Source organism: Dermacentor silvarum, chromosome 3, assembly GCF_013339745.2.
Source record: "Dermacentor silvarum isolate Dsil-2018 chromosome 3, BIME_Dsil_1.4, whole genome shotgun sequence".
In the NCBI taxonomy this organism is placed as follows: domain Eukaryota; kingdom Metazoa; phylum Arthropoda; class Arachnida; order Ixodida; family Ixodidae; genus Dermacentor; species Dermacentor silvarum.
In genome coordinates, this window is record NC_051156.1 from 119,930,175 (window position 1) to 119,956,653 (window position 26,479).

General features: G+C 51.6%; 1 long non-coding RNA gene across 1 annotated transcript in view; it reads right to left on the minus strand.

Moving 5' to 3' along the window:
* Positions 1–19,652: 19,652 nt before the first annotated feature.
* The window catches only part of LOC125944522 (uncharacterized), a 55,665-nt gene continuing 48,838 nt past the window's right edge, over positions 19,653–26,479 (minus strand). The window contains exon 3 of the long non-coding RNA XR_007466256.1: positions 19,653–19,734. This is a non-coding gene — a long non-coding RNA (uncharacterized LOC125944522). The remainder of the gene's footprint in view (positions 19,735–26,479) is intronic.

Consider the following 26,479-nt stretch of genomic DNA (forward strand, 5'->3'; position numbering starts at 1 on the left):
ATTGTTGTCATACAACCGTCGTGATCCCATTGTCCACATGTCGCTGTCGCATTGTCCTCGTTGTTAAATCGCTATAATTTACGAACCTACATCTCATTGTCGTTGTGCCGTCCTTTTCCTACGACTTTGTCGTTCGATCAACATCATTGCTTAGTCATTTCATCGTCAATGTGCCGGCGTCATAAAATTGTCATCCTGCTTTCATGCTCATGGGCGACGTTGGCAAGCGAACGCCATAGAAATCTGGGACGATATGGGAGTATGTGGCATATAGCCGAAGCAACAAAAGTATCTCAATTACGACTACCCGTGGTAAATAAACGTCACTTCAGGAATATGCTCGGTCGCGGCAGTTCTCGAGTGCTATTCGCATTGCCCTCGACAGTCATTGTGGGATGAGTTCTGCAGTAATTTTTTTTAGTTGAAGGTGTAAGCGCAAATTTTAACGATTTATCTTAGCTAATACAAGTCACGACGTCAATCTGTGATTCGGTAAAAAGAGAGAAGGAAGAAAAAGAAAGGGAAATACCAGCTGGCTACCATGTGCTTAGGAAAGAGGCAATGACAATAAAAGTCGATGGAAGGAGAAGTATTGAGTCTCGGCAATGAAGTTTAGGTACGTTGAGCCCAACGCAAATTTTCGTACAGTTTGAGCTACAGTTTGCCCGTACTGATCAACACTTGCAGGACAAATATTCGTTCTCTACAGGCTATTAAAGCTCGAGCTGTAAAAGTTTGTCTTGGTTTGCCAAAATGCGCATCAGCAGTGGCGACTATTGCAATTACCCGGGTTGAACCAATACAAACACACATTACGGTGGAAGTGCTGAGACTGCACATTATGCACTTTTCCCGAGTTTGTTCCCATCATCTCGCAACAGTACCTTCAGAATGGACACGGGCGTCATTTTGTGTTAGATTTCGGATTATTACTCCCGCCTTCCATCAGGCTTCACCCCCGCAACCATGTCATCGATTCCTCCATGGTGTTTCGCTCGACCTGCAAGGCACCTCACAGTACCAGGAATAAGAAAAAAAGAAACATCGAAACTGTCATCCCCTGCTCTTAAAGTGCTATCTCTCCTCTTGTTTCACGAGAGGTACACCGACCACGTACATACTTATACTGGTGGATTTGCAACCCTCCACTGCTCCTCTGGAGCCGTAGTTTGCCCAGCGAGAGCCATCAGAGTCATCACCATCAGTTTCAAGACGCGTCACCCAACGACATCAGTGACTGCGGAACTTACAGCTCTTCGTGCTGCACTTTTTATTGCGATAGCAATTATATGGACACTCAAAAGCAGATTTCTGCCGTCGGCGTCGCCGTCGCCGTCGGCGTCGCCGTCGCCGTCGCCGTGAGGTTCCGTATGACGTCAATGGAGATGAAATCGTGGCCGCGCGCCGCCGAACGCTGTATGTGCGAGTGAAAGGGCGCGAGGGACGCGCTCTTTCACGGGGAGTGAACGCACGGCGGAGAACAAACGCGCGTTCTGCGCCGTGCTTCCTTAAGGGCTGCAGAAGTAGGCGTCTCTTTCCTCCTTTACAATCACCATATATGTAGAGCAAACGCGCCTTCTTCCGATGCGCGAGAGGCCGTGGGGGAGGGGGGGGAAGGGGGAGGGAAGGGAGGCGACGTTTAGCTGCGGCACCAAGTGCCTATTTATATCAGAGGCTCCGGCAACAGTCACCAACGCCGCACGCATTTTGAGCGAACGCGGGCAAAATGCCGACGGCGTCGACAACAGTTCGGCGCGTTGCCGGTGCTGCTGCATGTCCAAGTTTATACAGCTGATAAAGCTAATATCATTACTCCGTATATCTCTCTACAAATTTGCTATCGCAATTGATGCTTCACCTTTCAGGTGAAACTGCGACAACTTTTTAAATGCAAAGCATTTCTTGCTGGCGGCTGTGTCCACTATGTCCCGCGTCCCACACCCCCACAGCCCATGCGCGTCCCCTCCCCCTCTCTCTCCTCTCCTACGCTCCCCGCCTTTTCTCTCCACTAGGAATCCTCTACGGAGCGGCGCCCGCGTGCCACACCTCCACAGCGAATGCGCGTCCTCTCCCCTCTCTCTCCTTTCCTACGCTCCCCCCTTTCTCTCCTCTAGGAATCCGGAGCGGCGCGCTCGACAGGTGGTGCGACAGCTGCATACTCCGCTGGGGGCGCCACGGTAGTTCCGCGGCATGAAAATGGCGGAGCGCGCGCGCCTCATTCTCTCTCCTGTGCTGCGCCGCGATGAGCGCTCGGGTCGCTGCCGCGAAACCATCTCCCGCTCAAGCTAACCATCTCCCCGCTGCTTCGCATTCACACATCGTTCCCTTTAGCGGGAGATGGAGTAATTTTTTATTGCGATAGCAATTATATAGACACTCCAAAGCGGATTGCTGCCGTCAGCATCGCCGTCGCCGTGAGGTTCCGTATAACGTCAACGGCGATGAAATCGTCGCCGCACTCCGGACGCTGTATGTGCGAGTGAAAGGGCGCGAGGGACGCGCGCTTTTATTGGGAGCAAACGCACTGCGGAGAAACGCGCGTTCTGCGCCGTGCTCCCTGAAGCCTGAAGGGTTGGAGAATTAAGCGTCTCTTTCCTCCTTTACAATCACCATATATATATATATATATATATATATATATATATATATAGAGAGAGAGAGAGAGAGAGAGCAAACGCGACTTCTTCGGTCGCGCGAAAGGCCGTGGGGGGAAGAGAAGGAGGGAGGGGATACGACGTTTAGCTGCGGCACCAAATGCGTATTTATATAAATAATGTCACAGTTTCGCCCTAAAGGCGAAGCAATGAATGCGATAGCAACACAGCAATGTCATACGAAGTAAGGTGAGCGGCTTTGGTAGCAACAACACGCAGAACTGTTGTCGACGCCATCGGCGTTTTGCCCGCGTTAGCTCAAAATGCGTGCGGCGTTGGTGACTGTTGCTGGAGCCTCTCATATAAATAGGCACTTGGTGCCGCAGCTAAACGTCGCGTCCCTTCCTTCCCCCTCCCCCACGGCCTCTCGCGCGTCTGAAGAAGGCGCGTTTGCTCTACATATATGGTGATTGTAAAGGAGGAAAGAGACGCCTACTTCTGCAGCCCTTAAGGAAGCACGGCGCAGAACGCGCGTTTGTTCTCCGCCGTGCGTTCACTCCCCGTGAAAGAGCGCGTCCCTCGCGCCCTTTCACTCGCACATACAGCGTTCGGCGGCGCGCGGCCACGATTTCATCTCCATTGACGTCATACGGAACCTCACGGCGACGGCGACGGCGACGGCGACGGCAGAAATCTGCTTTTGAGTGTCCATATAATTGCTATCGCAATAAAACGTTGCGAGGCGAGAAGGTGGTAAAGACTTCCTACACTGCACGACGAGTTTCCCGTTCTGATGTCGTCGAAAACCTCCGAGCCGCCCCCAGGGGCCCTGGCAACAGTCACCAACGCCGGGCGCGTTCGGTGCGAACGCGGGCAAAACGGCGGCGGCGTCGACAACAGCTCTGCGCGTTGCTGGTGCTGCGGCATGTCCAAGTTTATACAGCTGATAAAGCTACTATCCTTACTCCGTATAGCTCTCTACTAAGTTGCTATCGCAACTGATGCTTCGCCTTTCGGGTGAAACTGCGACATTTTTTTTATTTATTTATTATTTCTTTTCACATACTGCAGCCACAGGAGTGGGGAATTATACAGTTGTAGAGCGTACACAAATTGCAAATATAGCACGAGAGCAAAAAACACATAAAAAACACAAAAGCTAGATCAATAACATTCAAGCTGAAGCAACAAATTGTCCAAAGGAAGGGAACGAATTGCACCAGGCAGAGAGTTCTAATAATCAATGGTTAAAGGAAAAAAACTATATTTAAACGCATCAGTTCGTGACCGATATGGTACAATATTAAGATGGTGATATCGCCTTGATGAGGAAGGTTCCGCCAATTTTATGTATGTGCTAAGGCAAGAAGTGTTCGACGAGTTAATTAGTGAATGCAATAGCTTTAGGGATTCTATGTTGCGACGGATGCTGAGAGTTGTTAGATTTAACTCTGAAAGTTTACAAGGCGGATAAAAGTTGCTGTTATATCGATGGTAGATAAACCGGATAGCTCTTTTCTGGACCATTTGCAACTTCATGGTGTCTGATTTCTTATGTGGATTCCATACCACACACGCATATCCATAAGTGGTCGGATAACTGATTTGTAAGCGACTACTTCAGTATTTAAAGAACCTGTACGCAAAGTACGTCGTACGTAGCCCAGCCTTTTAAGTGCTTTGTTCCAAATATAATTTATATGATGAGACCAGGACATATTGTTACGGGGAGGCAAACACAACAGGAAAACGTATTTACAGTATATTTACAAGGCGATCAAGCGTTCAACCATATGGCCGAGAGCGCGCGCCAGATCATCAGCGTCTTCTTCATCGATGCTCCTCTAGATGAATCATACCGTGACATGACCGCCGGCTGCTCAAGCACCGTCACGGTGCTTGCTATGATCCAGGCGAGTGTTTAGGTTTAAGGCGTTATGCGTGAACAACGTCAGTAGGTGATGAAACGGTTGGCGAGGAAGACTCGAGCAGGCTAATCTCATACGTGACGTCTGTTACACGGCGTAAGACGGTCCGGAGTACCGCGAAAGTAATTTTAACACGAAAGTGTTTTATGCCGGGGTCCACCAAGACTTCACTGACGTATTTCCGTCACGGATATGACGTTCTTAAAATGTACACGAACATAATACAAAGAAAGAAACCGGAAGAAAAAGTTCCACAAACATGCAAAATTTCGAAATCGAACCCACGACCTCTCGGTCCGCGACGATAGATCGCCGAGCGTTTAACCCATTGCGCCACAAACGCATTTGCAGAGAGCTACACAGACGCGCCTTACATATCTAACACTCCTCCGTGTACCCGCGCTCTTGCTCGGGGCGGTGCCGCCGCCTACGAGCAGAAAAGAGAAGTACTGCACTATGACACTAACGCGCACCGACAGTGAACGCTTCGGTGGTCTCAGCACTACGACGCCTCGATGCCAGCATTCGAAGGGACGCTGGCATCAAGAAGCACTACCAACGCCACCTAGGTGGCGTTCACCGTACTCAGCACAGCGGAGCGTGGCCTCCGCAATTAGCTCTGAAAATGTTTCTGAAGTTGATCGCGGAGGCTGCAATTACGACGCGCTGTACGCGCTGATTTGACTCACCTTCAGCTTGTGACCAACGAAAAGATATCACAACACGTTCAAGGACATGTATTGACGCCATTTTTGCGCGTCATTTACCATCCGCTGTGTCCAGGTGTTACGTAAACTACTTTAGTTACCACAAAGGGTTGCTCATGGTCATCGACGTTGGTAGTCGTGATGGAGGAGACGTGCCACCAGGCGTCAGCGTGGGTGCATCAACGCCTAAGGGCGCTTTAGCCACAAAACACCAATAGACATTATATATCAATGTGCAATAAACATTACACTACTTCTGTGAAGACACGTTTCACTTTCGTGTTCTATACCGATTCCTATATAAGAGGGATCAACCACATTTTTTTTCTGAGAGTCCAACACGCCGAGTTAGAGTCCATAGAAGCACACGGGCACCCGGAGTATAGATAACGTCGCGATGACGGGAGTCGTAGCGGTGCTTCTGGTGGCCTTGCGATGTAGTAAGGCGACGGCGAGCAATTTGGCGTGCCTCATCAGCTCGGGAAATGGCATCGCGAGCGTACTCAGTTGGCGAATGGACGGCATCGGGGATGATAGTGTCAAAAGGTAACGTTGGGTCACGGCCAAACAAGATAGAAGGGTGAAAAACCAGCAGTATCATGACGGGAGGAATTGTAAGCGAATGTAACGAAGGGCAACGCAACAATCCCAGTCTTGATGGTCAGATGAGACATACATAGAAAGCATGTCAGTAAGAGTCCGGTTGAAGCGCTCAGTCAAACCGTTAGTTTGCGGGTGGTAAGCCGTCGTAAATTTGTGTTTTGTAGCGCAGGAGCGAAGCAGGTCATCGATAACTCTGGAGAGAAAGTAACGGCCGCGGTAAGTGAGGAGTTGACAAGGGGCTCCGCGATGTAAGATGACATCGTATAGCAGGAAATCAGGGACGTCCGTAGCACAACTGGTAGGGAGAGCGCGTGTAATTGCGTAGCGGGTGGAGTGGTCCGTAGCAACGGCAATCCTTTTGTTTATAGAAGTAGAGGTCGAGAAAGAACCGAGGAGGTCAAGGCCAACTCGGAAGAAGGGGTCAGATGGGACGTCAAGGGGCTGAAGGAAGCCAGCAGGAGGCTTAGGTGGTTTCTTCCGGCGTTGGCAGGGTTCACAAGCAGCTACGTAGCGATGAACGGAGCGGTAAAGACCGGGCCAGAAGAAGCGACGCCGAACGCGATCGTAGGTCCGGGAAACTCCAAGGTGACCAGCGGTCGGGGCGTCATGTAGCTGGCCGAGAACGCTCAAGCGCAAATGCGTAGGAACGACGAGCAACAGTTCGCGTCCGTCCGGGTGGACGTTGTAGCGATATAACGTGTCATCTTTAAGCACGAAGAGGCAAAGGGAAGGATCGGGCGCTGCGGAATCCAGCTTCTGAATAAGCTCACTTAAAAGGGGATCACGGCGCTGTTCATCACGGATGTGGCTTAAAGCGGAGAGCGAAAGTATACATGCAGGCGTGTCATCGGAGGCGTCAGGCGGATCCACGTGATTACGGGACAGTAAGAAACAGAGTAAGTGTATTCTTGGAGCCGGAGTGCCCAGCGACCAAGACGCCCAGTGGGATCCTTAAGCGACGAAAGCCAGCAAAATGCGTGGTGATCGGTAGTCACGGTGAAATGCTGGCCATGTAAATAGGGGCGGAATTTGCCCACCACCCAAACGAGAGCAAGACACTCCTTTTCTGTAATAGAGTAGTTCTGCTCAGCTAAGGAAGGGAGACGGCTGGCATAGGCGACAACACGAGCATGCCCATTCTTATGCTGGACTAAAACAGCGCCGATTCCGTAGCCGCTGGCATTGGTGCAGAGTTCTGTTGGAGTGAAGCTGTCGAAATGAGCCAGGCCAGGTGGTGTAGTGAGCGACGTGATGAGGGTAGAGAAGGCGGCAGCCTGTGCAGCAAAAAAAAACGAGACGCCTTTCTTCAGTAAGTTTGTGAGAGGGCGTGCGATTTCTGCGAAATTCTTCACAAAACGACGGAAGTAGAGCACAGTCCCAGAAAGCTACGAACTTCCTTTGTGCAAGTTGGAACGGGGAACTGCAGCACAGCGCGAACTTTGTCAGGGTCGGGGCGAACACCGGTTGAGTCGACGAGATGACCGAGCATGATAAGTTGCTGCGTCCGAAGTGGCACTTAGATGAATTAAGTTGCAGGCCGGCTTTGCGAAAAACAGAAAGGATAGAATAAAGTCGGCCGAGATGTGTTTCAAAGTTCGGTGAAAAAACAATGACGTCATCAAGATAACACAGGCAAATGGACCGTTTAAAACCGTGTAAGAGGGTGTCCATCATGCGTTCGGAGGTGGCCGGGGCGTTGCATAAGCCGAAAGGCATGACTTTAAACTGATAAAGGCCGTCAGGAGTAACAAAAGCGGTCTTCTCACGGTCCATGTCATCAACAGCGCTCTGCCAGTACCCTGACCGAAGGTCGATTGAAGAAAAAAATGTGGTTGATCCCTCTTATATAGGAATCGCTATAGAACACGAAAGTGAAACGTGTCTTCACAGAAGTAGTGTAATGTTTATTGCACATTGATATATAATGTCTATTGGTGTTTTGTGGCTAAAGCGCCCTTAGGCGTTGATGCACCCACGCTGACGCCTGGTGGCACGTCTCCTCCATCACGACTACCAACGTCGATGACCATGAGCAACCCTTTGTGGTAACTAAAGTAGTTTACGTAACACCTGGACACAGCGGATGGTAAATGACGCGCAAAAATGGCGTCAATACATGTCCTTGAACGTGTTGTGTAAAGCTTTTCGTTGGTCACAAGCTGAAGGTGAGTCAAATCAGCGCGTACAGCGCGTCGTAATTGCAGCCTCCGCGATCAACTTCAGAAACATTTTCAGAGCTAATTGCGGAGGCCACGCTCCGCTGTGCTGAGTACGGTGAACGCCACCTAGGTGGCGTTGGTAGTGCTTCTTGATGCCAGCGTCCCTTCGAATGCTGGCATCGAGGCGTCGTAGTGCTGAGACCACCGAAGCGTTCACTGTCGGTGCGCGTTAGTGTCATAATGCAGTACTTCTCTTTTCTGCTCGTAGGCGGCGGCACCGCCCCGAGCAAGAGCGCGGGTACACGGAGGAGTGTTAGATATGTAAGGCGCGTCTGTGTAGCTCTCTGCAAATGCGTTTGTGGCGCAATGGGTTAAACGCTTGGCGATCTATCGTCGCGGACCGAGAGGTCGTGGGTTCGATTTCGAAATTTTGCATGTTTGTGGAACTTTTTCTTCCGGTTTCTTTCTTTGTATTATGTTCGTGTACATTTTAAGAACGTCATATCCGTGACGGAAATACGTCAGTGAAGTCTTGGTGGACCCCGGCATAAAACACTTTCGTGTTAAAATACTTGGCGCCGTGGAGGCAATCCCGGCGTCGTCTATGCGTGGGAGCGGGTACACATCTTTTTTGGTGATCTTGTTGAGATGCGGGTAGTCCACGCAAATCGCCAACTGTCATCTTTCTTTTTAACAAGAACCACAGGAGAAGCCCAAGGGCTGCAGGACGGCTCGATTATATCTTTGGCAAGCATCTTGTCGACCTCCTTTTGAATGATGCGGCGCTCAGCTGGAGAGACGCGGTATGGCCGTCGGTGGATAGGATGGGCATCGCCAGTGTTAATGCGGTGCTCGACAGCGCAGGCTTGACCCAGAGGACGGTCGCAAAGGTCAAAGACGTCCCTATAAGATAAGAGGTGGCGAAGGAGATCGTCAGCGTGATGGGGCGAAATGTCTGGAGCAATCATTTTCTTCAGGTCGGGAGGAGACAGATCTGGCGAAGAAGACGCGATATCGGTGGTGTGCGAGCGACCAGCATCAGGAGGAGACAAGGTCGAGATAACGTAATCATAGGAGGGCGTCAGCATAGCGAGTGAAATGCATGTGGGAGCACTTGTGAACGCAGTCCGAAATTAATCACAGGAAGACAAGTAAGATTGTCCCGTATAGTTATAACAGTGTACAATTGTATAAATACCTGGGTCATTATTTTGCTAATACCATATTGTCTCGGTATGATTCATCTAGAGGAGCATCGATGAAGAAGACGCTGATGACCTGGTGCGCGATCTTGGCCATATGGTTGAACGCTTGATCGCCTTGTAAATATACTGTAAATACGTTTTCCTGTTGTGTTTGCCTCCCCGTAACCTCTTGGTGGAAGTGCTGGGGGTATACCGCAAGACGTAGCTTCACAGCGGCCGCCAAGTCGCCTCTCTAGGCATGGCCACCAGCGGTGAAACTGCGTCAGCGGCGCCCGCTGTGCCAACCGTCGTCCTGGCTCCACCCCGTGACCCTGGGACCTTTCCCGGCACTGCTGGCGACGACGTCGACAAATGAATTCGACTCTACGAATGCGTAAGCGCACATTACAGATGGGACCCGACCATGACGTTGGCGAATGGCATATTTTATCTAAAGGGAACAAAGGCCTGGTTCGATAACAACGAAGAGGAGCTCACAAGCTGGAGCGTATGTAAGACTAAACTTCGCGAGTTGTTTGGCTAACCAGCAGGCTGCCAGCGTGCTGCCAAGCAAGAACTTGCCTCGCGTGTGCAGACGCCTACCGAGTCGTACTTGACGTGCATTCAGAATGTGCTGACCCTTTGCCGGAAGGTTGACGCCAAGATGACAGAAGCCGATAAGGTCGCGCACCAGCTGAAAGGGATCGCGGACGATGTGTTTAACCTGATTGTGTTTAAAACCTCTTCGACAGTCAACGAGATTCTTACTGAACGCCGACGCTTCGAAGATGCTAAAAGCCGATGTATCGCCCACCAATTCGCCCGCCTTCCGAACACGGCAGCGACATCAACGTGTGAGGATGTTCGTATGCCGACTCAGCCTTCAACATGGGAGACCATCACCCGAATCATTCGGCGTGAAATCGAAGCCGCATCGCCCACATATTTAATGCGAGCAGAGCCCTGTGATACCCCGCACCTCCACCAAGATGTTACGGGGAGGCAAACACAACAGGAAAACGTATTTACAGTATATTTGCAAGGCGATCAAGCGTTCAACCATATGGCCGAGAGCGTGCGCCAGATCATCAGCGTTTTCTTCATCGATGCTCCTCAAGATGAATCATACCGTGACAATATGTTATTAGTAAAATAAAGACCCAGGTATTTATATTCGGACGCTCTTTCCAGTGCGCAACCGTTAAATGCTGAAGGAAACGTGGTTGGAAACAAACGCTTACAAAATGACATGTACACGGATTTCTTGAAAGTTATAGTCATTCACCAGGTTTTACCCCCATTGGAAGAAATTATCAACATAATCATTAAGAAGCATATGATCATTAGGTGACTTTATAGTTTGATAGAGTACGTAGTCGTTCGCGTATAAGCGTATGTTGACAGGTATGTTAGAAGGTAAATCATTAATATACAATAAGAGTAATGTTCCCAGGACAGAACCCTGCGGCACATCGGAAGTTACGTCAACAGCGGGAGAGTTGGTGTTCCTGAAACGACCACTTTGTGAACGGTCACTCAGAAAACTAGTGATCCACTTAACAAGAGAGATATTGTTAAATATCGAGTCAAGCTTGCATAGAAGTTTGGAGTGAGTAACTGTATCAAAAGCGTCTCGTCAGCCAAGAACAGCCTCAAAGATGGTCAATATTCAATGACATGAAGGTAGCACTGCAGTCTCTGCTATCAGCTCTGCGGCCCGGGCCACACGAACAACGGGTACTCAAGATCAGAGAACTAATCCGTATCTTGGCTGACTAATAACCTCCGTATTCAGAAATGCAACTTAGCTTGAAGCCCATGCTTGACTTGATTTAAAGGACGCCTGGCGTGAACATGCCATGGACACTCATTTCGTTTGCTTCGGCACGTTCACAATAGGCGTCAATTAACTCAAGTAAAGCACGGACTTGAAGCGAAGTTGCATTTCTGAATACGGGGGTAAGGACACCACGTAACATTTCAGTGGCTTCCAAGTCACTGCCGCGTTATAGGTACCGAACACGCCGATAACGCTCCTCGGTCGGCTCTTGAAGGCGGCAAAGAGGAGTCGATGCAGTTAGCAAGGACAGGTGCCACAACAATACTTTGAATGCTCGCACTGAATATCAAGTTCTCCATGTGGAACACCCGTAGTTTTCCAGGCGACCGGCTGTACCGCCAATACTCTTCTCGCCACCTTCACATCCCAGCTGGACTCTGCCAACTCGAGGCTATCCCGCTTTGTCAGATATGGCTAGGAGTGCCTTTTACTAAGTTTTTTCTAACTTTCCGAATCAGATGGGCCGACGACGCCTCGTGTGATGACTGCGGTAGCCAGCAGTCTCTTTAACACGTTCTCTGTGACTGTACTCAATACAACTTAGACACAAGGTTGCTCGCGATAGCTATAGCGCGTTTTGATCAAACACCTTTAACATAGAAAATAATTTTAGAATGCCGACATCACAAGCCCCCGCAGCAGAAGGCGACAAGGGCACTGTTGCAGTTTTTAAGGACAACAGACTTGGACAAGTGGCTGTTGCCTGAACAAATGTTTATAGTACTACAAATACTACTGTGCTGTGCGGTGATAGTATGCGGTAATAGTGACTGACTGTGATTGCGTAACTGTGCTCCTTTTCTTTCTCTCTCTCATTTCCTCTCATTTTACCTCCCCCTCCCCTCGCTCCCTAATTGTTTCCGACACGAGATTGCCAAGACTTTCGAGCATGCACTATAATAATATTTGGCTCAAATTTTCATAGGATTCCGTGTACAGATCGGCGCCAATTTCACGTTAAAAATTTTTTTCAGGGCCCCTTTAATCCACACTGAAAAGTAAAGCCACTTGTTTACTTAGGGCAGCTATGAGGCAGGTCCAAGACGCCCCTGCCCCCTATAATATACCACCACTGTGAATCTTCCGGACATCTGGCCATTTGACATGGACTTTCTTGGCCAGAGGCCACTCTGGCATCAAAAGCAGCACTGCATCGACACCCGACACTGGTATCTTCGGCGATGCTTCGTGAACTACTAAACGGGTGAGCGTGTTTAGGATTGCACAATAATGCCTGCCTTAAAGCATTCTACGCATGTGACTAACTGTGAGACATAACGTTTCACAAGTATAAGAAGTACTTCATTGTGCAGCATTACTTGGCTCAATACAGCGTTTTATTTTTTTCTTTTGGTAGGTAGGTAGGTTCCTATCAGTCATGGTTTTGGGTCTGTCCGCTAAAAAAGATTGATGTCTCCAATGTTCGTAACCGACTACGCGATGTTTGCATTTTACCAGCGTTTCTTTACCCGGATTATCAGTATCATCCAATTGTCACTTGGCGCAAGCCGTGCCTAGTGTATCCGAGAATTTCTTGAATGTTATTGCCCCCTCTGTGATCAAAAAGGTATGTCAGACCACATTTCGCGCATGCATCGAATAGTATTCTACATTCTAGATTACAGGTGCGAACCAGAAATTAGTGTGGAATGTACAGCTACGGATGTCTAAACAGCAGGACACGTGACTCTTGTCTTTGTACTCGCCAAACGGCGACAGTGCACCCCGCTATTCTTGTGATTGTGGTGTTCTTGTATTGATGAGCCTAATTTCACCCAAGAAAGAGTTCGGTTCTCACCTAGGCCTGTTTCAGTGTTTCATGATTTTTCACTAACTGAAATGAGTAAATATCTTCTTCGCCACAGATTGCTGAGAGATTATGACATTAATACTGAAGGAGGCAAAATGCATGAAACAACCATGAAATTTCTGCGTCAGGTGATGTCCCCTCCTCCTTTTGTGGAGTATAATGTAGAACGAGAGATGTTTGAATGAACGCAGGGAGAGTATAGGCGACAAAAAGAAGCGAAGCGGGGCATTGACTTTAGTTTCTTTTCTACCTTGATTTGCGCTGGCGGAATGTAGCACTGATAAATCATGTACCAAGAGATAAGTGAGCAGCGGTGCCTGCTGATTTCAAGCGTGCACTATCTGACGGCGAAAAACTTATATTTCTTTAGAAAGACATCTTCATTATTTTTGAGATCACAGTAAAATGCGATGCATCGGTTTTTTGTTGCAGCTGCTTTCCGTTGTATACTTGTTACTTCTTTCAAAGAACCGAGTTTTGATGCTAAATGAGATTGCTCGTATTCTTCCATACGGTGTTTTACACTGTAAAGAAGGGCTTGGCTGGCATGGAGGATGACAGATATTTATTTTCCTACACTGGCTGCCGTTAAATCAAGTACGCGTAACGCCCTGCATGCAGCAGATCTCACGTTTCATTACACAAATCAAGACTTGCCAGCATGTTTCGCACTTGTAAGAGATCGTTTGTGGAACAATATTCAAAGTCAGACATTTTTGGCAAGACATCACTGCAGAAAATCATATGTGTAGCGAGATAAACGTTTGTTTATACTGATTGTAACCGTTGGAGCGTGGATATAAGTACTGTAAAATGTGGCGTGTGCTGGGTAATTCGGAACCATATACCGCTTGGCAACTTATGCCTGGCTGCAAGCTGATGTACTAGTACTGGGGAGCTATAGAAATGGGGGACACAGTGAAATTGGTGTATCAAGCTTGGAGCATCTCATTCTGTTTATATTACGGCTAATGGTGATTTCAGCAGTTGAATCTGTAATGATTTAAAATGTAGGAGCCATTAGCATTCCAGCAACAATTTATAACGAGATTGCGAATGTTGCGGCTTCACTGACCATGCACGATAACCCGTCTTTCGCGGTAGTTCCATCTTCTTTCTTGCACGAATGTATAATTTGGTCAAACTGCAAAACAAACACATGACCAATGGTTGGGTAATATTTCCTACCAGGCGCAATGGTGGAATGAGAATGATTACGTGTAAAGAGCAATTGTGAACATTCTGGGCCATAAAATAAAGCATATATGTATACGTAAGTTGAAATGCCAAAAGTTTGTCCAAACAATGGGAAAATTCGCCTATTTGCATCGATATACTTCAACAAATCTCCAATACAAAGGTGCGCACAGTTCTCATATATGCATGGGCATTGAAACCGAGGAACAAGTACGCCAAGTATATTTCATAGCTAAATGCAAGTAACAACAATTCTGTTATTCCGCATATGCGTCAGATTATGTGTTATCACGTATTCTTACCAGTACAGAGCAGGTATAAATGATTTGTGGGTATAGAAGAGTCGGAACTAAAGCTAAAAGAAAATCTCGCAACGATTGCCCGTTCAGCATTACTGTTAGCATTCTTACGTATCCTCGTTTAGCAATGTTGTCTCGTCACTTATGCCTGACACATTCATGACATCACGTCCTTCGCGTTATTCGCATCGAAAAACAGTGTCAATGCACTATGTTTGTTAGCCAAGTTTACGCACCCCTTGGTTCCGTGTACCTCCACTTCCATCATCCATATGCATCGGCTCGTTCCAAGCGTCTGAATATGCAAATGGATCCCCATAGGAATCGAAAAATGGTTCCCATCCTGCGAATATGAACAGGTCTTAATAAATACATGAAGAATTTACATAAACTATTTCACAAAATATTCAATGTGCGTGACCATGCCCCTTTCAAATGTCGTTGTGGTCTGTTAAAGCACAAGTGTTGTCTTATGTTTCAGTAGTAATGCTTCATACACGCCCTGCAACATAAATTTCAGTATGACAGCTCTTTAGGATTTCTAACCGTGCTGAAACCTTTAAATGGCCTCATCGAAGGATGATTCCGGTTCTACCGACAATGTATCCAGCACATCATTGTTTAGCCAGACCAGTGTGGCCCTACAAATATATGTGCTAGCCGGAAAGTTACAGAACAAATGGCGGAATATGAGCTGCCGAGGCTGGTGATCACATACCGCCCTTTCAACAGACCATGTTGTTTCGTGGGCGCCACCATATTGTGCAGGAAGTAACACAATTTAGGGCCAATCGGCTTGCTGGCTTGGGCGAGCACTCCGTTTTGTATCCCAGGTATACGCTCGGTGACAGTTTATGGTGGTTTTATTCAAGCTCCTGTGGTTTATTTAGTATGACCTCGCGTCGTCGACATGATCAACGGTTCTGTTACATACTGGTGGGATTTACGTCGGCATGACTCAAGTTTCGGACGGCGTTAAGACGGACGGAGCACCCAGCGCAATGCATGTGCGCTTGTTTGAGCCTACAATCAGCCACGGAAATCAGATGTGTGTTTTCTGAATATTTTTTTTTACGAATGTGGCATAATAGCATCATTCTCACTGTAATTCTAAGCTGTGGTTTAGCAGCAGGTCGGAAAGCGTTCAAATTAGTATATGTCGACACATTGTACGACTACCTCGTTTGTTAGACGATTCCATCAGCGAATCAATTATTTTTGGTTAGTAATAACTGCATACTGTAAAGCCTGAATCAAATTTGGTGAATGGTCGAGTGACCAGCTGCGCGGACTGCGTTAGCGTCCGTAGATGCTGGGTTACAGATCAGGGCCCAAATTCACAAAGCTTTTCGTTAGCCAGTGTTCTCGCCCAATGGCCGATTGCCTTTGATAATGATATGTCCAGCAACAGGATAGGCCGACATTTTGTCTTATGAAAAGTTTTTGCGTAAGAGCTTTCTGTGAATACGCGGCCTTTTTGTTTTATACAGCGCATGGTCCAAGCGAGCGGAATTGCATCCTCACAAATAGCCGTCCGATACTTTTAATTAGATCCCATTCGGATATTACTGCTTGACATTGCAAAAAGGCAATGCTGAAGCTCAAATCTCATATGTATCACGCTGGTTTGCCAAATGCAGTATTCTCGGTGTTGTGCAACGCCATTGGCCTCATACAGGATTCTAACATTGTCATAGCACACAAATTTCAGGTCTACTATACTTAAGATGCGTGAAAACGGTGCCGCGGGCCGTACACGAGCATTCAGTTCTTGTTCTTATGCCAAGCATTAAAATTGTCAGAAAATATTCCGATTCAGGGTCGCAATGCACAGATACCGCTGCTCTTCGTGAAGCGAAAACCGATACCGCTAAAATAGAGTTCACAACAAATACACACGACACGCCTGATTATGCGGGTCGCATGTTTGCGTAGCCAATAGAACTTTCCGAAAGTATAGTTACCGTTGCACCTAAAGGCTACAATGTGGTTCCTTGACGGCCTCGTATGAGCTAACATCACGTAAATTCCATGGAAGACGAGCTAAAACACATCCAAATAATTTCGCAGCATGCGACCGCAACATATTCAAGCAGCGCCGTGCCAGCTAGTACAAGCCAGAGAGGAGGGAAGAGCGCGCGGCGCGCCTTTCGTCCTCGCTCGATGTGAAGGCCTATATTCGAAAACAATGTAAATGAAACATATCGCTTTATATATTCATGCCACCGAGTTGTAATGGAACTCCAACTTTGCTCTGTTACACCACAGCAACACCGAATTGTCAAATGTTCAGCATGCCATGACCACTGCTCATTAAGCTTCGGTAGCACCTATTTATTAAGTATGGCTAGTCTAATTGTGCGCGCTAGTTTTTAAGAGCGGTAAGTGTGTTACATAATATTAAAGGGACACTAAAGAGAAACAGGAAGTTCAGCTGGAATAAAAGAGGGGCCTTCACGAATGCATGCAGCTTTTGTTGCGTGCAAAATATGAGTTATTAGCGGAGAAATTCGTAAACAAAGACCAAATATATCTTCCTCAATTTCTCTCACCCCAGAGTTGGCGCTAAAGCAGTGTCGTCACAGATTTCATTGCTCTCAGCGAATCAGAATGCGCCATGATACGTCACCGCTTGCGTAAACGGCCGAGGCGCTGGATGCATCATGGCTGCATGCATGGTCGCTGCGTTTGCGTTCGCCGCGATGGATACCGTTGCTGCCGCTGAACCTTGCAACAAAGAGCTCGCCAGGGAAGCAGGACTGCATTTCAGCGATATTCAGTGAAAAGGAGCGCGAAATGATCCTCCGTGCTCGAGCGGTAGGTGTTTCCGCGTGCGATGGCGGTGAGCCGCCGGCCGCGCCGGCGAAAAGCAGAGCTTCGTTTTCGACGATGTTCCCGACAGTACAAGTGTAGAAAGTTGCGCAAGTACTCGGTATGGTTATTTTGTGGCTTTATTTAATGACATTCAGCACTCACCGAGCTGCAAGTTTGCTGCTGCAGGGGCACCGGTAGGGGGTTTGATGACGGCCGCATTGAGGGAACAGCTGCTCGAGAACAGCTGCTCTGGGGCATGCCAAGATACTTTCCGAGGGCAAGATTATACATATAATCCGAGGGCGAGAAATGCAGAGAGCACACCATCGGTTTCTCTGGCTCTTTTTCCGTTTTATCATCGGCAGAGCACTGAGCCATTGCGAACGCCGGGGAGCCGGGGCTCTCCGCGCGACACCACATGAAAGGACACAATCGAGTCAACAGTGCCGCTGCCCCTGAGCAAGTGCCTTGCGCCATTTATACAGCCCTCAACACTACACACACGAGGCATTTTCTGGCTGTTTCCAGCGAAGTCAATGTTTTTCGAGCCACGCAACACGCAACCAAACACCGTAGAGCGGAACAGGCGCGCGCGACGATGCATTGACCAAGAACGACACTACGAAACTATCACGGCCGTATGTATCACCATGTCATTTTTTCGTATTTATTTAATTTTATGCTAAACTTGTACTTCCTCGCTTGAAACGGTTTAAAAAGTTGGCAAATGCTGTTTATGTACGTTTAAGGTGTATTTCATTTTGCGTTTTATTAACAGCGATAAATCGCGCTCGACCAATCGCGACCGGCCTGCATTTGTAATCTCCGACGTCACGAACGTGTAGTGCGGGAATTTCGAAGGGGCGTCAGCACCTATCCTTCAGTTTTTCGCTATTTTCTCGCTTATTAAACATCTGTTTGCAGTAAGAATGGTATGGCTGTGATTGTGAAAGGATAATCTACCATTTCAGCTCAACTTCCGGTTTCTCTTTAGTGTCCCTTTAAGGTTCGTTGTAAAATGTACCTGGCTTTCTTTTTTTTGGCGAGTTCTATGTGGAGTAAATTTGTATTTTACGTGGTGTGAATGTGACCATTCGCAGAATGAAATTGTACATGTTACCGGCAATGGGAAACACAAGGAAAAATATTTAAACCCAAAATTGTTGTGCTGTCCCTGCTCACACAATAACCAAAAAACACGGTATGGCCTTTATGCCACCTGACCGTAGTTAGTCCGTAGCAAAGTACATGTAAGAAAATTTCTGCACGCCAATCGTTTGCTTGGCGTTCACACCGACATGTTCAGTTCACTTAAGGCAGGCATTGTAACCTTCACCTAGTGCCGCCGCATTTGTTGCTTCTTGCCATCAGAGATGGGAAGCAATAGACACCTTAACTTCAAAAACAACAAAACGTTATATAAAGAGTATGTGCAGGCAGTATATGCTACAGTCTGTAAAGAAGTACGTTTATCTAGGTCAATTACTCACAGGGGACCCTGATCATGAGAAGGAAGTTCACAAAAGAGAAAAATTGGGTTGGAGTGGATAGGGCAGGTATTGTCAAATCCTGACTGGGAGCGTCCCACTGTCGTTGAAAAGAAATGTGTACAGTTATTGTATTCTATCGGTGCTAACATATGGCGCAAAAACTTGGAGGTTAATAAAGAAGCTCGAGAACAAGTTCAGAACCGCACAGAGAGCGATAGAAAGAAAAATGTTAGGCCTAACGTTAAGAGAAAGGAAGAAAGCGGTGTGGATCAGAGAGCAAACAAGGATTGCCGATATTCTAGCTGACATTAAGAGAAAGAAATGAAGCTGGGCAGGCCATGTAATGCGTAGGATGGACAACCGGTGCACCATTAGAGTTGCAGAATGGATACCAAGAGAAGGTAAGCGCATTCGAGGACGGCAGAAAACTAGGTGAGGTGATGAAGTTAGGAAATTTTCAGGCGCCAGTTGGAATCAGCTAGCGCAAGACAGGGGTAATTGCAGATCGCAGGGAGAGGCCTTCGTCCTGCAGTGGACATAAATATAGGCTGATTATGACGATGCTGATGATGAATCATTGGAAGAGTGACTTGCAAAAAACATGATGACTTGCAAAAATGAGTGTAAATCGTGGTTTCAGAGTGATGATCGATGACTCAGCCAAAAGGGCTGAGTCACAGTCCAAGTTTGGTAGATAAAGGAAGACTTGCAAATGTTACTGCAAATATGGGTTCAGAGTGACGATGACTCAGCAAGAGTAAGTGCTCAGTCACGATCCGAGTTTCGTGAAAGAAGGATGACTTGCAAATTGACTTCGCAAAATATGGGTTCGGAGTAAAGATAACACAGCAAAAAATGGTCGTCGTGTGATTGAGTTTGCGGTGCTCGGACTTTCGCCTTCAAGTCGTCCTAGTTGTAGCATACGGGACCCCTAGTAATTTTTATTGCTATGATACATTATTTAGACTTTAAAGATTACTTGCCCTGCTGCAGTGCCGCATGCTTCGGGTCCATCGAATCTGGGTCATGGTCCGCAGGGCAAATGTACTTGTTCGTTGAAAAACGTCTGACGTCTGGGCACCAGACCTTCATACACGAAAGAGGATCATCTGTAAGAAAAAAAAACCATGACAGAAATTTTATCGGGTGATTGAACATGCTAAATAATTTCGGTAATTTAACCTATGTGTACAAATTCATTGACTTCTAATGAAGCAGGCTTTGAGATAAGTGAGGTCTGTCTTACAGCTTTTTTTTACAATTAGCAGAAGGACGGTTCAGCATATTAATTTATTTTTGCGACGAGAGGTGATGTACCCCTTAATGTTCCTATAATATTTTACCTTGGAATATTGAAGATGCTTAACACTGAAGGCGTATAAAGTTGAAATACATTATCTGAAAAGGATTGTCAACTACCTAATAAAAACATTGTAATAGTGTTAAGGGTGAAAACCACGACACGATTATGAAGCGTGCCATAGAGGTGGACTCAGGATTAATTTTAGACCACCTTGCGGTATTTAAATGGCACCCAATACACTGTATACGGGCGTTTTTGGCATTTTAATTAAAGTTTACCCTTAAGGCCTTTCCGCATTAGGAAGGGGAAGTACGCTACACAAAAAATAGGGGGAAGATAAAGTACAAGCTGATACACAATCGTTAATTATGGAACATTAACTTAATTAAGGTTTGTTAAATGCAGTAATACAAGACGGTATATTATAAGTGACATAATACATGCTGCCTCCATTCCACCCTGTGAAATTGGATGTACAGCGAAGCTGTTTGCCGACGTTACACAAGCGCCACCATCACAAGGCGTCACACCGTCGAGATCAATATAGCGTCCACTACCTCGTTAGCGCCGTTTCCGTTGGTGTTGCGACGCCGCGGTGCGCGTTCGCGGCGTCCATACACTTGCGCGTAACCCGCGTTCACGAAGCGAACATCACTGTAATTTTATTGCGATAGCAATTATATGGACACTCAAAAGCAGATTTCTGCTGTCGGCGTCGCCGTCGCCGTGAGGTTCCGTATGACGTCAATGGAGATGAAATCGTGGCCGCGCGATGATAAGATGATAAGTGGTTCTTGAGGGAAAGGGAAAGGTTGGCGCTATCTTCTGCAGCCCTTGAGGGAGCACGGCTCAGCGCCAGACGCCGAACGCTGTATGTGCGAGTGAAAGGGCGCGAGGGACGCGCTCTTTCACGGGGAGTGAACGGGGAGTCGCGCCTAGCTCTTCTCCCGTGCGGTCGTACCCGCCGTGGTTGCTCAGTGGCTATGGTGTTGGGCTGCTGAGCACGAGGTCGCGGGATCGAATCCCGGCCACGGCGGCCGCATTTCGATGGGGGCGAAATGCGAAAACACCCGTGTACTTAGATTTAGGTGCACGTTAAAGAACCCCAGGTGGTCAAAATTTCCGGAGTCCCCCACTACGGCGTGTCTCATAATCAGAACTGGTTTTGGCACGTAAAACCCCATAATTTAATTTTTTAATTTTTTTCCCGTGCGGTCGTGCCTGCACTTCGCCCCGGCGTGTGCTGCACGAGCCGCGTGGCTCACCATCGTCGGCGACGTCACCTGCAGCCGCGCACGATTTGCGCGTCCCAACGCGCAACCTCGTGTGTTCCCTGCGGGCTTGCATCGTGCGACGAGTGGATTTGCTTCAGTGTTGTGCTCCGCGAGTGGCGTGCCCAACCCGACATCTGTGCCGCGTCCCCGGCTGTGCCGCCTCGTGCGCGCATCGCGTGGTCGGTGCTCTGCGCGCGACGTGCGTGTAGTGTGTTTGCCCCCTGTGACGCGCGGTTCGCGTGTTGACTGCGGAGCCGAGCGGCATGGAGGGCTTCCGCAGGCCAGGAGAGCGCCCGCCGCGCGCGGGCCATCGTCGAAGTGCGAGCGCGTCTCTCGCGACCCTTGTGCCCGTGACGCTACAAGCGCTACAAGCGTCGCGTGAGCGAGGCGAACTAGAGGTGCGCGCCGCCGAGATCGTGGACGCGTGGATAAAGAAACAGGCCACCACCACCCAAGCAGCTGCCGCCGCGGCCGTGCCCGCCGTCACCGAGACACACGTGGCGCCGGCTATACCTTCCCCGCAGGCGAGCCTTCCCCCCTCGGAACAGGACGCCGCCATTGCTGCCATGGCGAGCATCCCGCTGCCCCCATCCGACGACGAGGAGGCCATGGACTCCTCCTCCTCGCGCAAACGCACGCGCGAAGCAGAGAGCGAGGAGGAGGAGCAAACCGGTCGCCGCAAGCTGCCGCCGCCGACCGCCCCACCTTGCCCGGAGAGCAGGGACGACGGCGCCGCCATCTCCCGGCGCCCGGGGGACTCAGCCGCCTCCTCGTCACCGCCCGCGGCACGAGATGGCGCCCCCGCCGATCCGCCGGCTCTCCTGCTCCCCTCGAGCACCAGCGCCGCCCCTCGGACGCCCGGCGAGTCGTCCGCTGCCTCCTTCGCGCTCTCCCCGAGGCAGGGCGCGCGCATCAACACGGTCGCTCCTCCGGCTGCCGGTGAGGCTGGCGCGAGCCCTGCTGCGTCGTCTGCTACGGCGGATGCTCGTGACGCGCCCGAGTCTGTGCCGTTGGGGCTCGCGCACGATCCCCGAGCAGACACAGCCCCAGCCGGTCCGACGCAGCACGGCCTCGCCCACCCAGCGGCGAGGTTCCTGAAGGATCCCCCCCACCACACTCTACCGAGGCAGGAGGGGAAAAACAAGAAGAAGCAGAAGAAGGCGGGGAAAAGCTCTGCACTCAAACAGGATTCCCCCCCTGCTTGCCCTCCGGCCCCGAGGCCCACTCTGGCGGGCTCCGGCACACCCACAGCAAAGGCTGCTGCACAGGAGGCCCCATCCACCCATGCACCACCAGCTGAGGGCTTCCAGCTGGTGCTGTCCAAGGCCGATCGCCGCCGCGCAAGGGCACCAGTGAGTGCTGCCATCCCGGTGGACCCCGCGGTCATTGGCACGGCCCTCTTCCGCCCATCTGTGGTGGGTGGCACTTTCAGAGGAGCACCACGCCTCTCTCTTGCGGCGGTGCTCTCAGCGCGGCCAGGTGTTGCCGCTGTGAGAGTCAATCACAGGCGCAACATCGTGGCCGCCGACGCCACCACCCAGAGGTGCTTGGAGGAGCTGCTGGCCACCACGGAGCTCCGGGGAATACCGGTGACTGCCCGGCAGCCTGCCGAGCGAGGCAGGAGCACTGGTTTTGTCCACGGCGCCGACAGCATCCCCGCAGACGCGGACCAGCTGGGGGCCATCGAGTCGGGAGTCCCAGTGCTGGCTGCTACCAGGGAGGCCGACACCATCACCATCCGGTTCGCGGGGCCGGTCCCCCCTGAGCATGTGAGCCTCTACAAGCTCCGGTTCAGGGTGCGGCCGTCCAGACCGCGTCCACTGCAGTGCCAGCAGTGTGGCCGCTTTGGGCACGTGGCTGCCTCCTGCGACTCGCCATCCAGCTGCCGTCATTGTGGGAGGTCTCACGAGCAGGGTGACAGCTGCCCCAACGCGGCCCACTGCCGCAACTGCGGTGGCCACCACCCCGCAAATACTCCTGCCTGCCCCAGGTGGCAGGAGGAACGCAGGGTGGCCACCATCTTGGCAACTGCCCCTGCTCCCCTCTCCCGCCGGGCAGTCCGCGCTGGTGTCCGGGAGGAGAACCTGCAGGCCAAGGCCACCTCAACGCCTGTGCAGGGCCTGTCTTATGCACAGGCACTGGCCGGCCTCCCACAGGCGCCCCAGCAGAAGGCACCCCCCCGGACGGCCCCCCACACCGGCAACCACGGAAGCAGCGACGCCAGCCGCCTGCCACCCCTTGGGAGCGAGCCCACCACAGCCCCAGCATCACTGGCAATGCCTGGCCCGGACCCTCGGGACCAGATCATTGCCAGCCTGCAGCTCGCCCTGAAGGCCATCGGGGAGATGCTGCCTGCCGAGAGCCCCCTCCGAGCCATCTGCCTGCAGGCAGTGGCAGTCCCGACCACAGTCAACCAGCATGGCTGATCCCTCACCAGCCACAGCTGGGAAATGCCGTCGCCGCCCGAGTGTTCTCCAATGGAACACCAACTCACTGCGGCGGCGGCATGCAGAGCTGTGCGCGCACCTCCTGCGGTGTGATTTCGACGTCCTCGCACTGCAGGAGGTGTACACTGTGGCCGAGGACCTGCGGCTGCCGGGATACACGGGCTACTCTGGCGCCACCACCTGCTCGACGCAGAGCTGCACGGACGCTCCCTGCCTGAGGGGTGCCCACAAGAAGGGGAAGCCGAGGACTGCCATCTACGTCCGCAGCAGCCTGGCCCACTCGGTGACCCCAGTCTCGGACGTCGTAGGCGGCGCCATGGAGTGCTGTGCTGTCACGGTACGCCTTGACAGACAGGACACGACCGTGGCGAGCGTTCGTCCTGGACAACAGTGGGACCCCTCCAGCCTGGTGCGGCTTGCAGCACGCCTCGGCGGACATGCAGTCCTGTGCGGTGACTTCAACGCCCACCACACCGACTGGGGCAGCCGCAGGTGCACCCGCCGAGGCAGGGACCTCTGCAACGCCATCAGCCAAGCAGGCCTGGTGGTACTCAACAAAGGAGGACCCACGTACGTCCGCCGTGGGGTAAGCACAGCCATCGACCTCTCCCTTACCACCGAGCAGCGCTCCTATGACTGGGCTACAACTCCCGACACTTGGGGATCTGATCACTTCCCCATCTTGATCACCCCCGGGTGTGGGAGAAGGCCGAGGTCACGAACATACCACGTCAGACTGGTCCCTGTTCAGGAAGCGCTGCAGTGAGTTGGAAGATGGCTTTGACCTCCTGAGTGCCATCATGGAGTGCGCCCAGGCAGCCACTGTCCAGTGCTCTGCTCTGCCCGATACGCCTGCCCCGGATCTGCTCCTGCTCAACTTCTGTGCGTCCAGGCGACGCGTGGAGCGCCGAGCAATCCGGACGGGCAATGCAGAGCACTGAACCGAATACAGGAGAGTGGATGCCCGCTGCAGACGACAGGCCAGGCACAGAAGGAGCCAGAGCTGGGGGAGCCTCTGCGCCACCATCGAGAACCGCTCCAAGGGCCCCCTGGCCTGGCGCCTCCTAAAGTCCCTGACCGGCAGGAAGGTCAACCGCCACCCCGTCCTCGCGGTGGCTATCTCGCTGGGCATCAGCGAGGCGGCCCTGGCGGAGTTGCTAGCGGACCACTTCGCCCCCCCGGCTGCCCTCGCTGCGGCCATCCTGCCGGTCGGACTTCCCCCTGCCAACCCGCCTACCTGCCTGCTGGAGCTGCATCCGGAGTGGGCGACCAGCCAGATCGCGGCCATCTGCCAGGACCCACTGACTCTCCACGAGCTGCAGACGGCCCTGAGGAGGGGCAAGCGTCGCAGTGCACCGGGAGCAGACGGAGTGACACTCCAGATGCTCCGCAACCTGGCCACCAGTGAGCAACGACGCCTGCTCGACTGCTACAACAACATCTGGTGGTCAGGACAGGTGCCGGAGGCCTGGCGCACAGCCATCGTGGCCCCCATTCTGAAGAGCAATAAGCCGGCTAACGAGCTGTCCTCATACCGACCGGTCTCTCTCACCTCCGCTGCCTGCAAGGTGATGGAGGCCATTGCTCTGGCACGGCTCGAATGGGTGGCCCGCGCCTGCGGGTTCCTCGCGGACCAGCAGACAGGCTTCCGGCGCCGAAGGTGCACTGCGGACTCCATCGCAGACGTCGTCTCCACCCTGGAGGACGCCAGGGCCAGCGGAGACCTCGCCATGCTCCTCCTCATCGACGTCAAGGGGGCGTTCGATGGCCTCCCACATGCGGTCGTCCAGCAGGCTCTGGACCTCCTGGGCATTGGCGGCAACCTGCGGCGGTTCCTGTCATCGTTCCTGAACGACCGCACCCTCAGGGTCCGCGTGGGCCATGCAAGGAGCACTCCCCGTCCGGTCGCAGCAGGCGTACCACAAGGGTCAGTGGTGAGCCCGTTTCTCTTCAACCTCGCCCTGGCCCGGTTGCCTGCTGCACTGCCGACCGACCCTCACTACAAGGTGGAGTGCTCCATCTACGCGGATGACATCGCCCTGTGGGTGCGGGGACCGCCGCAGTCAAGCCGCCACGTGTGCCTGGCCCTCCAGAGAGCCCTGGACACCACGGCCGCCTACCTGGGAAGCATCGGACTCTCGGTTTCGACGGGGAAGACGGTGGCCCTCCTCGTCCACCCGAGAGCAGCGGCACGGCGCTCAGCTCCCGGCTGCAGCTGGAAGGCGTGCGCATCCCATGGAGTACGTCTGTGTCGTACCTTGGGCTGCGCATCGACCACCGGCTAACCTGGCTACCGGCAGTCGGGGCCATGCAGACCCAGACCATCAGGGTCCGCAAGGCCGTGTCGCAGCTCCTTGCCCATGGAGAGGGCTGCTCGGTGAAGTGGGCCCTGCGGCTCTACGAGGCGGCGGCCACATCACTCCTGCGTTACGCCCCTCCCGCTGGTGGCGCTGCCGCCACGCCCGCCTCGAAAAGTTGGAGCTGCAGCACCGGGCGGCCATCCGACTCTGCCTGGGCGTCCCCCGAAGCTCCCAGATTGCCGCTACCCTTGCGGAGGCTGGAGCATGGCCCCTGTCGCTCCTCTTCCTGCAGCAGGGGCTGAGGCACGTCGACCGCCTCCACCATGCTCCTGATGGCAGAGGCCTGCTGCGTCGCCTCCAGTCCTGGCCTTCCTCAAGGATGGGTCAGCTGTGCCGCCTCTACGAGGAGGTGGTTGGCAACCCACCGCCAAATGCGGTACAACTGCCCCCACCGCAGAGGCCTCCTGTCCCCATCGCCACGGAGCTGCCCGGGATTTCGAAGAGGCGCTCGCCCGCTTGCGCCCTGCAGC